General features: G+C 46.9%; 1 protein-coding gene across 3 annotated transcripts in view; it reads left to right on the forward strand.

Annotated features, from left to right (window-relative positions):
• SLC39A11 (solute carrier family 39 member 11) overlaps positions 1–18,770 on the forward strand; it is a 265,886-nt gene that overhangs the window by 221,984 nt on the left and 25,132 nt on the right. The window lies entirely within an intron of this gene.

The following is an 18,770-nucleotide window of genomic DNA, read 5'->3' on the forward strand; positions in this document are numbered from 1 at the left end:
CATTAAATGAAATACTTTCTCAAGCTCTGTATGGTCTGGGGAACTGATTGCAACAGGATATTGAAGCAAATAGCTTAGAAAGATTTAAAAAAATTATACCCAGGTTAAAGTTATAAGCGTTACCAGCTCTCTTGCTTTAGGGCAAAAGTTGACCACCAGCTGGAGTCAGGAAGGAAATTTTCCTCTCATGTTAGTGCAGTGTGCGGTATTGCAGTTAGATGGCTTATGGGGAGTTATTTCATACGACACCAGCCAGCGTCAAACACAAGATACTATACTGATTGGATGTCATAGGGTGACCACCACCGGGGTGTCCTCCTACGGCAGGCCAGGACACAATGTACACACCTGCCTCAGTTTCCCCTTGGAATCTACCTTTGTCTAGTAATGTTGGCTCTCTTAGTTGCAAATTCAAACCCTTTTATAATCCAGTCAAATGTCACAATCCACAGATCCTTCATGGTAAACCAGTTCTTCTGTTAGGTTACAGTGCAGCAGCTCTTCCGTCCCTTTCAAAGGTCACTCACCCGAGAGTCATTAACCACTTTGTCACGGTTTCTCTAGCCCCCGGTCCAGGGCCCCACTCGCCAGGCCTATCTGACCTGTTTCTTTTCCATGCGTCTTCCCCCTGTGGCCCCAATTCAGGTCTCCTGCGACAAAACTCCCTCCGTGTTCCACTCCGTCAGGCCTCTCTGCCCTGCTGCTGGGATCCATGCTGCAGCATCGGTTCTCTTGTTTTGGGTTCAGCTTCTCCTAACCAGGCAGGTTCATGCCAGTCTTCCCAGCGGCCTCAGACAAGCCCTCCTTTGACTCACCAGAGCTTCCCCAGCTCTGATCAGTCCTCACATCAACCTCTTGCTTTTCCCAGTGGCTCTCTTGACCCGCTCACTGCTCCTACTCCGTGGGAGTCTCCTTTTTTACTCGGGCATCTCTCGCCTGCCCGTCTTTCTCTGTGTCGATGCTTTCAGGCAGCTCCGATGCACCCAGTCTCTCTCCCCTGGTGACACCCGGACTGTTGGTCTGTTGGTCTGGCGATGCCCGTGCTTCTGGAACTGCCGATATCTGACTCAGGGGGATGAGGAAGTAGGTTGTTGCTTTGTCAGTAAGAATTCAAACTACCTACTAGAGACCACTGTAAAGGGGTCTGATTTCAGAACATGTCCGCGGCGCTTACTGAAAATCCACCTCCGTGACAGTATTGCCCTTTGGGCATCCAAAATGGAGAGTGGCTTTTAGGAATCTCGGCCCTAGGTCTAGGTCAGGGGTGGCCAAAGTTAGTGGCCCTCCAAGCCACATACGGCAACCTTCAGAAGTTCGAGAGCCAGGGCATACCTGCCGGAAGCCAGGACTTGTGGGTTCAGCCTGCTCCTGCTGAAGCCCCGAGCCCAGTCAGGTGCACCCCGCAGGGCAGAAGCCCCGAGACTGCCCTCTCCACTGGGCAGAAGCTCTTACTGCACCACCCCGCTGCAAGGCAGAGGTCCCGAGCTCCCCCCAGCCCGATTATCTGGATAATGGAAAGAAATTCAGCAAATGGAACCTGTAGAATGAGCACTAGAAAGGGAAGTGGTTGAATCCCCCTTCTCTGGAAATACTGCCCCTGAAGGTAGGCCAAGTACTTGAATGTTGGAGCGGGAGCCATCTTGCTGTAACGGCGGAGAGGCTTGATGTTTTTTCCATCTTTAAGCTGTGTAACTGAGCATCCATACAGTGAAAGGAGCCAAATTCTTTCTCCCATCTTAAATCAGATTTGGAATGAAGGGAAAATCCATTAATGTGGTTTCTAGTTGGCTGAGATCTGGCATTTTCATTTCATCATGAACCCCGCTGCACTGAGCCAAAGCCCATCTGGCTCGGGCTGATGCTTTTTCTTACATGGTGTGTGTTTCTGAAGTTCATAACTTGAAGGCTTTTGTGTGTTGCTGGGCTTTGTCACGGGGAGACAGGAGCTCAGTTCCCAGCCCTGATGTCTGATCTCCCAGCTAGCACTACCATGGGATGCAAGTACTCAGACGTGGGAGTGACAGGAATGGCTTGTGTAACTCCGTGACCTATTTAGCTAATTTAGGAGCGGGGGTGACCCAGGAAAGGGAGAGTGGAGACTCCAAATCTTTCAGTATTTTTGCTAGAAGATGAGAACCAGATCGTGAAATTTTATGATTTGTTGTTGTTTGTGTTATGGTAGCACCTAGAGACCCCCAACCAAGATCAGGATCACAGTTCTGCTGGGCACTATACACACCAACCCAGTGAGACTGTCCCCGCCCCGAGGAATTTACAGTCTAAATAGACCAGACACACACACCACAAACCCGGGGTGGGAGAAAGAAAGTGTCATATCCAGTGTGACAGATTAGAAACCAAAGCAAAATGGGTGGGTCTGTTTTCATGGAATAAAGGACTTAAGTCACTTCACTGCCCCCGACCCAAATAGCCCATACTTAGTGTTCTGTGCTCATCCTCCATGGCTTGTTCTTATTTAGACTGTAAGCTCTTCAGACGAGGGGGACTGAGTCTTACTATGAGTTTATACAGCACCTAGCACAATGGGATCACGGGTGGGTTGTTGGGGCGCTATGGTAACACAAACAATCAGTAATGTGAACAATGAACGATCAGCTGCAATGGCAAAGAGTCTATTTTAGATTTTTAGAAATCCGTTTAGTGTCATTAGTCGCCAGAGCCGTTAGCAGCGTCAGGAAGGGGAAGTTGTATTTCTCTTTCTTCCCCAGTGTCATTCTCAACTTTTCGGTGCCCTTTCTAAATATATTATAGTTTTTGAGTTACTTGTGCTGAGTGACACTCATTTACATCTTGCCATGAGAGTTGTCAAATCTGGGGGGAGGGGAAACCACCTGCTCAGACATGTCTTTCAAATGAAAGATCCTGTTTGGGGGTGGGGGGGTGTGAGAGAGAGAGAGCGAGAGATGTATACAGTGTGTGTGTGTGTGTGTGTGTGTGTTTTTTTTCTTTCTCATGATGATGGTGATATTTCTCCCACTGTAACACAATGGACCCCATTCATCAGCCCGTTTGCTGGGAATACCGGCCTTGTTTTGAACTGCTGTGCCCACAGATAGTTTCCTGTCCAGCTCTGGTAGAGCAGACAGCAGAGAGGCTCCGAGTTGACAGGCAGACTTTGACTATGGCTTGGAAAATATTATTCCATGGGACAGGCTGTGCCTCCCACGCTGTGTCTCTGAGGCTGGAAGCAAAAAATAGGCTAAGGCTTGATTAATGTACAGAGATTGAAACCAGGCAGAAATGTTACACTGTTGTTTTTGAATGAATGGAAATCATTGTGGTCTGAGACACAACAGAAGATGCACTGGATTTCTCTCTCTCTCTCTCTCTCTCTCTCTCTGTCTCACACACACACTCACACACTTCTCACTTTCTTGCTTAGATAGATCCAAAGTGGAGCTAATGAAGAAGCTGCTCCAGTGTCAACCAAATGTGGGGATAGCTGGCCTCCCTATAAGACTGAGATCACGTGCTCAGCAGTTCCACTGGGTTTAGGGTATGCCTAGAAATGCTTCATAGGGAAGAATACATCTTGCTGTTCATATGCCCCAGGGGGCTGGATTGGGGAATTCCACCTTTCCCTAAGATCTAAGGTAAATCCTCGTTCTTCAGCCAGACTATTTCCTAATCTATAGTTTAAAGCCTAGCATTGGCTTTGGTTACTAAAAGAAATTGCTGTAAGATGGTTATTAAGCACCTTTTAATTAACATTCCCTGAGGGTACAATTTTTTTTTTAAAGAGATGGTGATTCACTAACGTGTGTGTTTCTCAAGGAGGGGTTTTGCACAGTAAATATTTCCCCTTACTGTTCTGCAATGCAGCAATGTATTGGCAGCATTCACGAGTTTTGCAAGAGGTGAGAAGAGCAGCCACCCTCTCTTTTTAAAGGGTGGCATTAGCCCTTGAAAATCGAAGCATGACTGTTAATCAAGACATGTTTCAAGTTTTGTTGCATGTGTCTCGCTTGGGGGAAACCATGCAAACCCTTTGCTCATTAGATCATGGATGGGAATCGCATCTGATCTCTTGATTCTTTTCAATTCCCTTTGATATGAATTTTATGCTAGTTTGATATCCCTGGAGCCTGATGCTCTCATAATGAGCCAAGCAGCAGATATGGGGCAAGATGCTTCCTCTTTCTGCCCTGCCAGTGTTTCTTGATGCTGGCCTGGAGTGGCTGCCTCCACTGATGACAGCCAGTTTGACATGGTCTGTTCGGTCTTTGGCTTCTGCTGAGACTACCAGGAGTTGGCCAGCTAGTGCTATATGTGGACATCTGCATTGAGGCCGCAGACACTGGATGGCGATAGTGTTCAGTCATTGCTGATTTGCATCATTGACCTATAAGGGAGAGGCCCCATATCCCATTTTTGGTCCATGGAGATTCTAACTCTGAGCAACTGCCTCTTTGTAGTGTACCTGCAAAAAAACCTCCTGCCCCCAGCCTGCATGGGGAAGCCCTTTACTTATGTCGGTGGCAGTTGCATAGACGCTCATACCTTTCAACGTGCCCTGGCCCAAACATTGTGTGAGTTCCCACAGGAAATATACGAAAAATAGCAGGGAGGGAATCTCGTATTTAATACACGTAACAGTTTCCGGTGTTTTGGATTGTCTGGTGCAAGTTGTTTAAATACAAGCACGAGAGATGCAGGTCTGCACAAGATGGGAGGTGAATCGGCGTCTAAAAGGGGAGATGAGCATGAGACCCTTGGAGGCATGGACTCATATCCAGAGAGGAGGCTTAGTCTGGCTGTGTCTCGGGCTGGTGGGCTAACCTAATGAGTCTCAGCTGCTGGTTGCAAGATAGATGCGAAGCGCAGAGCAGTGTGTATTTGTAAGAACTGAGACCACCTTCTTCTGTCAGCTGTCAAGGTGGCAAAGAACCTGGAAGGGGTCAGCTGAGATGTCTAAGATGTAGGTGGGAAATACCTTGGCTGGCTGGCCACAGGTTGGAGGTGGAGCAAGGTGGGTTCATCTCTTTTGCCTCCTCAGATAAACTGAATTCCAGACAGCTGAGTGTGTCTCTCTTGGATGAGACCTTAGAAACTCATGGATCACTCTTCATGGGCCTTGACCCAGCTTCAGCCTCCTCACACGTTGATGTTCAGTGTGCTGTGTTCTAACATGCTTGGCCAAGGACAGGGGTGGGCAAACTTTTTGGCCCGAGGGCCACATTGGGGGTTGCGCAACTGTATGGAGGGCTGGGTAGGGAAGGCTGTGCCCCCCAAACAGCCTGGCCCCCGCCCCCTATCCACCCCCTCCAACTTCCTGCCCCCAGACTGCCCCCCCTCAGAACCGCCAACCCATCCAACCCCCTCTGCTCCTTGTCCCCTGACCACCCCGACCCCTATCCACAGCTTCCCCGGACTTCCACCCCCATCTAACTGCCCTTTGCTCCTCGTCCCCTGACCGCCCCCTCCTGGACCTCTGCCCTAACTGCCCCCCGGATCCCATCACCTTATCCAACCCCCCCCCGCTCCCTGTCCCCTGACTGCCCTCTCGACCACTATCCACACCCCCGCCCTCTGACAGCCCCCCCGGACTCCCACCCCCTATCCAACTGCTCTTTGCTCCTCGTCCCCTTGACCGTCCCCTCCTGGGACCCTCCACCCCTAACTGCCCCCCAGGATCCCACCCCCTTATCCAACCCCCGCTGCTTCCTGTCCCCTGACTGCCCTCCCGACCACTATCCACACCCCCGCCCCCTGACAGGCCCCCTGGGACTCTCACTCCCAACCCTCCCTGACCCCCACCCCAGAATCTCTGCCCCATCCAACTGCCCCCTTCTCCCTGACTGCCCCCCAGGAGCCCCCGCTCCCTTACCCAACCTGCCCTCTTCCCGCCCCCTTAACAGCAGCAGGAGCTCACAGCCATGCCACCCAGCCAAAGCCAGCCGCGTTCCCAATGCTGCCCGGTAGGAGCGGCGGGCCAGAGCGCTGCCCGCACGGCGGCATGGCTGCGGGGGAGGGGCCGGGGACTAGCCTCCCCGGTCGGGAGCTCAGGGGCTGGGCAGGACGGTCCCGCGTGCCAGATGTGACCCCTGGGCCGGAGTTTGCCCACATCTGACCTAGGAGGCGGCTGCTTCGGGATCCTTTGGGGCAAAAGGGATTGCATAAGTAAAAGCTTCTTGCACTCGTGCTGCAGCGCTCAAAAGAGAATTGTGCCCTGTGTGTGCATGTGAAATTTTCTTCTGCCCTGTCCTCATACCCCCTCTCCCTGATAAGTGTTTCCTCTTGGATTGAGAGGAGGCTTCTGCCAGGTCAGCCAATGGGGAAGCGGGGGAGTCGTCTTATAAACAGGGGCCCAGTTTTTATACTTGGTCTTCTAAATACCACCAGTGGATTCCTCGATTGGCATTTAGGAAAACAAGTACCTGATTTATGCCTGAGAGCAGATTTAAACACTGCTTTCATTGGGATTCTGATGTTTCCTCCTTGTTCGGAGAGCAAGTTGCCTGTTATTAAGCAATTGAGAAATGAGGGGTTTCTAATGCAAAATCACTGATTCAATTTTATAGAAATAGATGCCCTACTCTTAACCTGGATAGGTAGTTAGTGATAAATAAGTGCTCTCCTCCCTACAAAGTCTTAGCAATTCTTTGTCCTTAAGAAAACAGTTTTCATTGTAAACAGAAATTAAGCTATAAATTGGTCATTACAAGAGGGAAGCAGAATGGCTGGAAATTCGTGAGTGTCTGGAAAGCAAGACAGGGCAAGCTTGAAAATGCTTCATCCTCGGGAGATCTGTTTACAATTACGTACAAGAAATGTGTTATGCAGTGTTTCTCTCCTTGCCTGTGTCTCTGAAGTTGAATATCTTCATAGGAGCCTTTTGCCGTCTTGATTAGAATTTCCCAGTCTCTGATCTAAAGCAAAGCAAAGGCAGCATAACATTCAGAACGCTCAATTCTTTCAGCAAGTGAGGTCTCGTAAAGCAGCTTCAGGCATGACACCTAACCAAGGATTATGAGAAACTTGGGTTTGGCATAGCTGGTTTTTTTTTTTCTTTTTCTTTTCTTTTAAGTCTGTGACCGGCACAAGCAAACTTTCGGCCTTGACAAATGGAAGCCGTGGCAGTTTGATCACCACGTCTTTGGTTAATCTTATACCCAAGAAAAATTGTTCCAGCAACGTGGGTGAAGACAGCATGAGTAACTTAATCAGTACGAAAATGAAGACGACAACGTGTTCCAGCCTCTTATAGACTAACTCTCCCAATACCGCGGTTTCTTGGCACTGGGAACCCAAACAAGCCAGTGCCAGCTGTTGCTCTGTTCTGCCAATGTGAATCTAAACGTATTAGGATTTTGTTTGCTTTCCTGCCAAACCTGAACTGCCTAGTACTGTTGGCAATATGGAGAAAAGTCGTCTTTTTTTTTTTAATCCGTTTCTCCGGCGCTAGGAAGCGGTAGGGATTAGGTCTTTCTGACACTTCAGCACAGGGGTGGACAATGTACGCACAGGCCGGGATCACTAATTTTAGTTTCTGTTCCCTGGTTCTGGACCAAAGAGCAAACCTTTTCCGGGTCCTGAAAACACTGAGTAGCTTTGAAGCTGCTCAGTAAAAGCTGTTCAGGCTACACATGTCGACACCCGTTTAAAACCAGTTAGGATTTTTGAGGAAACTTCCCCAGTGTAGACGGCCTCTGGAGTGAGTCCATCAGGGGTCAGCTTCCTATTTCCTTTGTAATGCTAATGAACTGCTACTCCTCACTTTCCCAGACACACTAGGCTAGTCATGTTTGCCACTTAAAACACAGCGGTTAATTCAGATGGGAGATGGATGGCTCCTTCCAGTTCCAGCAGCCACACTGTCGTGTTCTACCGATGAGCTGAGGGAACACTGGCCAAAGTGAATGTATACCCGTAGCCCCCAGACAAGGGGAAGCCGTTTCAGTTGTGCAATTGCAGTCAGGCGGAATTCCAGCTGAGCTTTGCAGATGGTCTTGGCAGCCGTGGATGTCTTGAAAAAGGTACCTTGGCCACACTGCACTGATTATATTTGTTTCCAGGCTCTGGAAGTCAGGGTGGGTCTTTTCCTCTTGTCTGTTAGTGTAATCTTGCACTCACATAAGCTTTGAGTTAGATTCCCGGTTATAATTCAGTTTTGGGGACCTTTTCCGGGGCTTCATGGGCAGAAGACAACTGGCCTTCAAAGAGGACTGCTTTGAATGGCAAATAATGGACCGTGTCATTCCATTTATTGCAGTCTCGTGAGCATCGTTTCAGTTTTACCATCGTGCGTATCTGAGTCATGACACGGGCTGTACCTGCTTGTCAAGGCTTTTTCTGAAGCGGGGGTAGGCAATCTATGGCACGCGAGCTGATTTTCGGTGGCACTCACATGGCCCGGGTCCTGGCCACCGGTCCGGGGGGCTCTGCCTTTTAATTTAATTTTAAATGAAGCTTCTTAAACATTTTAAAAACCTTATTTACTTGACATACAACAATAGTTTAGTTATATATTATAGACTTCTAGAAAGAGACCTTCTAAAAACATTACAATGTATTACTGGCACGCGAAACCTTAAATTAGAGTGAATCAATGAAGTCTCGGCACACCGCTTCTGAAAGGTTGCCGACCCCTGTTCTAAAGAGAGCTTCCTTTCATTTCATTTTGATTGCAATGATTTCCTGGAGTGCCCATGATATTTAAGGGACAGTAGTAATTTCCAAAAGGTAAATTAGTCATAGCAAATTGTTCTGAGCTAATGCTTTGCATTACTGTGAGGGGTCATTTGCTGTCTTGACTTAAGAAGTATTTTAAAATCTCTGCCTCTCTGTGCTCAAAATATATACTCGAGTTGCCCGTGGGCATTTATTTCGGAGCGCCTTGATATTGTTCAAGATGGTGAAACTGAGGCACGGAGATTTTTTTTTCCAAAGAAACTAGTGACTGGGTGCCCAATTGGAGACATCATTAAGGAGGGCTGATTTTCAGAAGATGGGTGCTTGGTGCTTTTAGAAATTCAGGCCCCTCTGAAGTGTCTCAAGTTGGGTGCTCAAAATCACTGGGTGCTGTTGAAAATCTTAACCTAAGTGACTTGCTGAAAGCCACGTGGTCATTGCAAAGCTGGGCTACCCCAGACAACCCCGCTTCTGTCTGGTTAAATCTGACATCTCTGAATTTATTGCTGGCAGCAGCTATCACACTGCTAAGTGATCTCACCTGTGGTTGGAAATGTGATGGCAGATTCATTTTTCTTTCTGTGTGTGTGTGTGTGTGTGTGTGTGTGTGTCCCATCTAACCTGAGCATCTGTGTTTATCTGCTCAGGGACATTTCAGAAACTATTGATGGGGGAGCGAATCAGCATCTCACTCTGGGCTCTCATACCCACTGGGCACGGATGAGTCCGTGCATGTGTGTCTCTGAGACACGCACACATACAGTCATTCACTCACTCTGGATCAAACAGGTGGTGGGAAAGCTGAAGGGTTAGCTCGGTGGATTTCCAGGTGTTGGTGACTGTGGGAACTCTTCAGGGTGTGTTTGTACAGAGTGAAGTCCTGTGGGAGAACTGGTGACCTCATCTTTTGTGTGTGCAGTGTAAGTTGTTCAGGGGATGCTCCTGCACTCTGACTGAGTTGGCAGCCGGTATTTATGTTTGTGTCAAGAGAGGAGAAGCCTCCGAAGCTATTTGTGAGAGTCCCTAAAATGTGTCTCTGTACTGGGTTGTTGGCTGCAAATCCTTCACTAGGCGCTTGCAGTTGCCTCACCAGTTTGTGTAGAGAGACTCCCGCCCAGGTCCCGCAAGTGTCTGGACAAAGGATGCTTTTTGGTTAATTTGTAATACTCATGAAACTGAGGAACTGATACATTGGCTGTCGACCTTCTACCAAATTCTGTTCAGCCTATGTGGAAATCATTTATCGTCACGTTCTTTCCGGAAAGTAATTTTACCTTGGGATGTGGGAGGAAAGGGGTACACTGACAAGACAATGCAGATTTTGTTTCCTTTGCTTAACAGCTGTGATTTGACTCTACAAAGGACCTAGAAGCAGAGTCTTAACAATCTGCAATATTCGTGTTCCTAGGAACTTCCTTCGCTCCTGAGCTGCTTCTCTTGATGCTTTTTCTGGCTCCTGGACATTTAAAGCTCCATGAGTTTGTGTCATCGTCTGTCTTGCGCTAACTCTGGGTTGGCTGAGCGGTGTCTGCTCGTGTGGATTAGCTTGAGACTCCGGCACTGCTTGGACTCATTGCCCAAAAGTCATTCAGAAGGGCAAGGGCAGCACTTCACTTCTGCTGTAATGAGATCCTAGTGGGTAAACAGCCTTTCAGCCATAGTCCTTCCCAGGTCACAGCATCCTACAATTTTATGCCTTCCTGTCATGCTCTAATCTACAAAATACCATCCCCCGAAGCTGTGCCAGGTCCTGGATTGACATGCTTTCCCTTCGCCAGAGAGAAGAACTCAGTACAGGGTCAGCCAGCACCACAAATGTCCAAAGTCTCTGTTCTCTCGTTGGCGCCCAATGGACAATCATCTCTGTGTTTCCCGGCACTGCAGAGCGCAGCCTGTGGTTCGCTTCCCGAACTGGGACTTATTGCCTCATGTAAATCCCAGAATGATCAGCCTTCCCGTTGTCACCCACACAGACCAGTCCCAGAGGGGGCTGTTTCCCAAACCACCGTTCAGCACAGTTAGAGCCAGATTGTCTGGATGAGGATCTGTTTGTGGTGTTTTTACCTTGGTCCGGAAGTGTCCGTGCAACACACGCATACAGACGTGCATAGTGGCCCCAGGCCCTATGTAAAGCGACTCAGCAACATTCACATCAGCGGGTGGTTCTTTAGCCGCAGAACTTCAAACCAATTGTGCTCTGTGGTGGTGGATAACTGCTGTGTCTTATCCCCATTTGCTTCGGGGAGTCCCTGCTCTGATCCCACAATCTCCTTCACCTTTCTTCCCCACGAAAGGGAAGTCAAGTAACAGGACCTTTAATGTGGAGTTCATATACCCTCTCTCCACTCAGGGAGGATTGATTTGGGAGCCATCCAGCTCTTTCCTGAAGGGGTTTTCCAGCTCTTGAACATTTTCCGCCCGAGTTATAACTAATCCACTTAAATGCTTTAATAAGTTGTGTCAGCAGCAAAGGCCAAACTGTAAAAGATGTCTCCACAATGGGAAATGACCTAAGGTGTTGGGAGCAAGAGGTGTGTAACACTCCTCTAGAGTTTGTTATTCTTCAAGGTTTCCCAGAGGGGCTGGTGCCTGGAGAGTTGTTATCCCCATTTTACAGATGGGGAAACGGAGGTGTGAATTGACTTGCCTGGGAGTCAGTGTCATGCATGGTTAGACCTTCCAATTCAATCCTCTTCCTACTAGACCGTAGAGTTGCTGTGCTCAGAGATAGTCCTAAGTGCAAATACAGAGCTGGGGAAGCTAAGTGGAGTAGGGAATGAACAAGTTCCACCAGCCATTAGCCTCTCAACACCCAGTCTCAAAGGGTGGATTGGTCACAAGTGAAGAATGGCATCTCTGTCCTGCACATTGCGGGAATCACAACCTTATTTCAGAACAGGACAGGATTGAGGGGCATCGACAGAGCTGGTTAGGGACCTGGGACTGGAATAGCAGGGGATGCTGTATAACTGGATTCAAAAAAGAATTAGATGAGTTCATGGAGGAGAGGTCCATCGTGGTTTTTAGCCAAGATGGTCAGGGATGCAACCCCATGCGCTGCGTGTCTCTAAATCTCTGACTGCCAAAAGCTGGGACTGGACAATAGGGGATGGATCACTCGATAAATTGCTTTGTTTTGTTCATTTCCTCTGAAGCATCTGGTACTGGGCTAGATGGACCATTGGTCTGAGCCAATATGGCCATTCTTATGTTGTTAGGTGAGAACTGAAGTACGTTGGCAGAGCTGTGAGCATGACCCTGAGACTGGAACAACGGCGATGGGATCTGTGACCCCAGATACCCTGTTTCATGCTATTGGCTCAGCTAGACTTCTGCCTTAAGCCCAAGTTTCTGTTTCAGCAAGGCTTTCTGTAGTGGATTTGGGGTGTGAACCCCTGAATAGGTTAAACTCAATCACGTGTTCCGTGGTAAATTAACACAATCTCGCTAACCTCTGCTTTGATCTAGAAAGTGTACCAGCTCTTTTTTTTTTTTTAAAAAAGCCATTATCCATGTTTATCTTATCGAGATAAGATGAAACAAGGCTCACTTTCAACAAGGGATCTAGTCTTTGCAGCCGGAGTGGCCCATTCCTCTCCTTAGCAGTGTGGTTTAAAAATAAACTCTCAGAGAGGAAACAATTTGAATGAAGACATTGTTACTGTACAAGACGTGATAATAGGGCCTTTTTACAGCTACATCTGTTAGTAAATTGTCTGGTTCCAGGCTTTTGGGTTGCATAATACAGTTTGCTGTAGTCTCGTTCACATTCTTCTCCTGGCAGGGGAATATGCACATTCTTAAAGGGAGTAGGAGTAAAATCCTGTTTATTTTAGTTTAGCTCAGTTTTAGATAATTGTTTTAATTTCCAGCTTCCCCATGAATATCAGTTGGGAAGTTTGGGAATAGTTAGATATCCCAGTGCACGCTACAGCCCTGCATCATCACTCAGGGTAAGTTACAGCCATGAGCTTTGCTAGTGTAGATTCGGCCTCAGAGATAAAAGGCAGAGACAAATGGCAGAGCCCTGGTCAAGGATGGTGCACGGCCCATAGAACTCCGGAGCTGAAGAGAGGTGGGTGGGAAGGGAGGCTGGTCTTCTAGATAAGACACTAGAGTCTGCATGGCCTGGGGACTTAATACCTGGGTAAATATAAACCACCTGTGGGGACCAGATTTGGATTCCATCTGGCAGCCCCAGAGCACACGCTATAATCCATCCCTTTCAAGTCTGAGCTGGCAAACACTTTGTCGCTTGTTCATGGGTTTTGGATTTTAACCAAATGCTAAATATAGCCACGTGCAGTCAGCTTTCAACATAAAAGCAGAGGCGCACAGTAATAATAGCCAGCACCAGGCCTGGTAAAGGAAATCGCCAGGCAGCTGATTAGCGAGGTGCATGTGTTTGCTTCTGAGGGCCGTTGGCACAGAGGTTATTGTAATGTCTCCCCCTTCTTCACTCGGGGGTTTCTCACTGAAAATGTGGACTCCCTCTGTTAGATGTGGTGGGAGGGGGCCGCAGTCTGGAGGGGGGCCAATCAGTTTCTTGTTGGTTCAGCTGACTCCATCAATGGGCCCTTTGGTTTAGTCACAGGTGGTCATATGGCCAAGAGCTTAGCTAAATCAAAATGTTATTTCAGATGGTTAAGAAAAGAGAGACTACTCTCTCTTCCCCCCCCCCCCCTTTATTGAGCTTTGGTTCCTTTTTAGGCTATTTTCAACAAGTGATGGGAGAGGAATAATAGTGTAGTTATTAACTGAACTTCATCTTCTTTAGCTTACCTTGGGCCTTCTTTTTTTCTTTTCTTTAAAGTGATACTAACTGTCCCTAGCACTGGGATCTCAGTGATGCTGGTACACGTTGAGATTAACTCCACTGCCATTAGCACCTAACCCCATACGTTTTCTTAGTGCTTCATTCTGCACGGGAGTACTTCCCAAATTGAGCACTGCTGCTTTTTAAGGTGGTCTTAGAAAAGCAGGTCTCAGGGCAGGCTGTGCAGCGGTTGTTTGGTATGTTACCAGTGAATACCATTCCAATTGCATTACATCCCATCAGTGAGGCAATTCTGACTGTATTAAATTCCAGTATTGCATGGTAGCCACATTTCCTGGGAAGGCCTTCCAGCAATTATAAAAGCAGATGGGGAAATAGGCATTGAATTGTAGGTCATAAGTGAGAAGAAGGGGAGGGGGAAAGAAGGGAACTAAGCTAATTATTCAGCCATGATATTTGCATTAATTTTTTATGTGAAGTATTTGATTGAAAGATGCATGCAAAGGGGACAGGGTTAACTTTTTTTGTGTGAAGCTATAAACATTAATTGGCAGGTACTATGGGGAGTCTTTGTCAATGGGTCATAATCCCAACTCTGCTGTTAGACCACCCAGTTTATATGTGTATTTTCTTTTAAAATGAAATATTTTAATAACCTTTATAAGCTCCCTCCCGCTCTGGAGCGACCCATCATCAATGCAGCCACATCATTAAACTGCACTTTGTGTGACTGTGCCAATACGAACATTTATTTTCTATTAAAAATGTAAATTTGGGTGGAGAATTCCATGGACCTATGCAGTTTAAAATGGAGTTAGCGTGGTCTCAAATGAGGGGCCTCCTACTCTCCCTAAAAATACCCCAAACTCGTCATCTTTGCTTCTTTGTCCGAGTGGTTGAATTTGAGTGATCCCTTCATTTACCCGTAAGGAAGGGCACTGTCTTTTCACGGAAAGTCAGATGATATCTTTTTGGGGCACACGTGAAAATCCAGTTGTGATCGTGCCAATTTAGCTGAAACGATAAATCTGGTGTGCTGCAGGCCTAAATTGCAATGCATCATCAGAGCTGTCTGTGGGGCAGCCCAGGAATAAATAACCTAGCAGGAGATGTTGCAAGTTTAGCATTGGTAGAGAGAGAGAGAAGGCAAAGTGATCCAGGACAGGAGTACGAGGGTTGAGCTTCAGTGGCAGGGATCATGGAGGAAGCTGGTGCTCTTCAGACTTCAGTTTAATTTGAGAAGGCAATTGAGGAGAATGAACTAGTTGTCTGTTTGCCCCTGACCTATAGCATCCCCTGCTCACATGACTCTTGTGGTTGTCCAAGTCTCTGCATGGAGCGATGACTGGAGACCGGAGATGAAATACTTGAGGCTGAAAGAACTCCTGTGTTTTGAACCAGTAGGTTGCTCTGATTCCAAATGCTTCAGTTCCACCACCATCACCATCATCCATGGAAGAGTTAAAAAGCAGCTGTCACTCTGTGGGCTCTCTCACGCCCCCCTCCCTTCCCCAGTTATCTGTGCATGCGGGGAATGGGTTACTTAAATTAGCCGTGTGAGACGGATCAATGACCCGTGTGTCACTGGCTGCAAGAACAAGTCATTCTCTCCCCCCTCCCCAACCTTCTTTCCCAACTGCAATTTACCTTTGCCGAAGACTGTGCAGTATAAATGGTCTCCTCTGCTGCTGCTGTGGCAGCAGTTGGGAGGAGTGAGGTTAGCCCTACCAGGAACTAGACACCTTCCTCCAGAATACACTGAGAGCATCCTGCCTCCTAAATCCCAGCACCACGTGGATGAAAAGGAATGACCTTTTCTGTGCTGGCCTTCAAAGCTTATGTGGGAACTGGTGTTAAACTCTATTCCCCTTGTGCTAGGGCACTAGGGCAAAGGTGAAAGGGGCCCAAAGTCCCAAGGCTCAATTTAGGACATGTGCTGCTGTGCGCTGCATTTGGTGAGCAGTGAGTTATGCGCCCTTGTTTGGGGGCAGCCCACAGGTCCTGCAGTATGTTTGAATACAAAAAATGCTCTGGATAATTTCAAAGAACAAATCTGCAAAAATTGACATAAATCACAGCTAAGTCAATAAAAGGGTTAAATTATCCACAGTGATTCCCTTTTTAGGTGGAGTGGGAGATTTTATTGTATTTCATTTTGCTTTAAGTCAACAAACTGTTCCAGAGCTGCTGCTGTTAGGATTTAAAGTAGTTCTTTATCAAGTAGCACAGAAATTGGGCATATGTACCTTGAAGCCACTTGGAGCAATTCTACAACAGTATCTGTCAACAAGTCACCCCTTTGTTTCATGAACATTTTATGAAGCATCCCACAGAGAGCTTTTTTAAAAAGTTATTTTCTCTCTCAAGCATGCTGCTGGCTGTAGAAACCGGACATTTCGGTTCCATGTATAATGTGCCCAGATTATACTGCAGTGATGGATGCCTTAGAAACACCGTGTAATAACAACTTGCACTCACTTTATATCGCAGCTTTAATCCGAGACTTGCAAAGCGCTTTGCAAACATCGTCTTATGGCAGGCAGGCAAATATTATCCCCATTTTACAGATACATTGAATGATTTGCCCAAGGTCTGTTTTCAGTGCAACCTAGAGATCCTGATTCCAGTAGCTCCCATTGGCCTGGAGCAGCAAACCGCAGCCAGTGGGAGCCACGATTGGCTGAACCTGCGGACGCAGCAAGTAAACAAACCGGCCCGGCCCGGCCCGGCAGGGGCTTTCCCCGCACAAGCGGCGGAACAAGTTTGGGAACCACTGTTTTCTAGCCTCTGTGTATAACATCTCCAGTGGTTTTGTTCTGTGATTTGCTTGGTAATTTGTTCTTTCTGACTAGAAGGAAGTAAAATATTTAAATCAAAAAAGAAAGAAAGGCAAAGTAAAAATGCTTTACACTTTAGCATCCTTCATCCTGGGATCTTAACATGTGAACCACTGCGGCTTTGTCTGTTATCACCCAGTTCATAGATGTTAAGGGCAGAAAGGGACCATAATGCTCATCTAGTCTGACCTCCTACAGCACACAGGCCAGTGATTTCTGTAACAAGCCCATACGTTCTGTTTGAGCTATAGCATATCTTTTAGCAAGACATCCACTCTTGACTTAAAGACTTCAAGTGACCGCGAGTCCACCGTATCTCCAGGTAAGCCACTTGAATGGTTAATTGCCCTCATTGTTAAAAATGTGTGCCTTGTTTCCAGTCTCAATTTGTTTGTCTGACTGCAGCGTCCAGCCGTTCAATCTCTTTATGCCATTTTCTGCTAGCTTAAAGAGCCACCTACTCTCAGAAATACCAATCTCATCCCCACATAGGTACTTGTAGGCTCTGATCAAGTTGCCACTTAACCTTCTCTTGGATAAATTAAATAGTTTGAGCTTCTTGAGTTCCTCGTTCCACTGCCTGGAACCAGCCCTCCATTCTCTCTTGTGTTCAGTTACTTTTTTTTTAAATTGCATGTTTGTCTGCCTTTGCACCCTGCATGTGTTTGAATTGTAAGCAATGTGAAGCATAAAGTTGGCACCCTTGGGCTCTTGTGTTGTTGCAAACACTGTACTCTCAGAATTCAGCAGTGTGCCTTTTGAGTCACTTGTAGGTATTTGTCTTTGACAGGCTTTTCTATGGTGCTCACTGCTGTAATATCTGAGATCCTCATAATCACTGAAACTAGCCTTTCCGCACTCCAAGGGTAGGGGAAATGAAGTGATTTGTCCAGCATCATACTGGGAGTCTGTTGCTGAGCTAGGACGCCCGGAGTTCCAGTCAAAAATTTTAGCCACAAGACCATCCTTCCTCTTCGCATGCAGCGAGGAAAAGGGCTCCCGTCCTGCAGGCTGGGAGGAGAGCGGGTTCAAATGATCAAGACACCCAAACATCTTGGAAGCATGTAGGCATTTAAGGCAGCACTACCTAATATGGACAGCACTTGCTTACCAGATGGGGGCGATTTCATCGAGGTGGTCGTTCACGTTCTCACTCACGTGCACTGTGCCGTAGCAGTTTCTTCAGCTAGGTTCTGGCAAGTCCATCTTTGGTCGGTCTCTCTTCACTGTGGCTGTGGTAAGGGAAATCCCATGAAGCGTTACCGTTCCAGTTCCCATACGTGTCTCTCAACAGCAAGGGCTTGTTGCTCCCTCGTGTGAAACCAAGACAGCACAGGTGTCTGATAAGTGTGCCTCGGTAAATTACCTAATGGGAGCATTATTAAGTAGCCTTTTTTCTTTGTTAGGTTACTATCACTTAGCCAGGTTTGTGCTTTTACTCAAACACGGGCTGTTTGTTCTGTAACACAGTAAACAGCCTTGCAGGACAACTTGCCAGCAGTTATGATGATGGGACCTGCTCCACTTCCCTACAAGGTGTCCTTAGTTGCTTCAATATCTCACTGCTTTCTTTTTCCCTGCAATGGATGTGGTGTTTCTGTAAAGGAGAATTGTCCCTGAGAGCATAAAGAAGGGGCAGGTTGAAAATAGCATTTTATTTATAAACAAGCCACTACTTGTCAATGTCTGACTTGTCAAATATATGGTTTCTGCATTTAAAAAAAGAAAATATCATGTCCAACACATTTGTGAAATCATCAAAATTAGAGAAGGAGAAGACCAATTAGGTCACCTGGCTGATATCCCCCAGGATTGAGCTGTGCATGCTATTAGCTAGTGCTTTATCCAGGCTTTTGCTGGGATTTTCAAAGTAGCCTAAGGAAGTTAGGTGCTCAGCTCTCAATGAGTTTTATATCCTATCTGGGAGTGGAATTCTTCCCTGCAGGCCAGCATCACTGGTGCATCACTTGCGTCCCCAGCAGGGCTTGAGTAGTGCATGGTTCTTGTGCTGGTTTCTCTGCACAGGGAGTAAATGTAATCCCAGCTAAATACCCTAAAATATTTTCTATTACTGTGTGGAAATTCATTTACTTCCCTGTTTACAGGCCCCTTTTGTATTTCTTTTCCATAAATTTCCTCAAGAATGCATTTGCCAGCAGGATTATTTAGGGAAGTGACAAGTTGAAAGCACAGTCTTTTCAGAAAGGGGCTTTGAAGTTCATCTTTGTGAGTATTCATGCTGGAAACTTTATGAGCTACACCTATCTAGTCGGGGAATAGAAACATGCCATGTGTGTGTTCGTCCAATGAAAACTGCTTGGATTTAAAATAACCAGTGCTTCTGAAAGAACAACAAAGAATTATTTCCAGAAATTATTTGGTGAGTAACTTCAAATAACAAATTTGAGAAGGGCAAGATGCATTCATTGATCATTCACGAAAAGAAAGAAATGAAATTATTTGAATAAATTCATTGCAATTTATTTGCCCAACTATGTGCACGT

This window comes from Eretmochelys imbricata, chromosome 14, assembly GCF_965152235.1.
Source record: "Eretmochelys imbricata isolate rEreImb1 chromosome 14, rEreImb1.hap1, whole genome shotgun sequence".
NCBI classification, from domain to species: domain Eukaryota; kingdom Metazoa; phylum Chordata; order Testudines; family Cheloniidae; genus Eretmochelys; species Eretmochelys imbricata.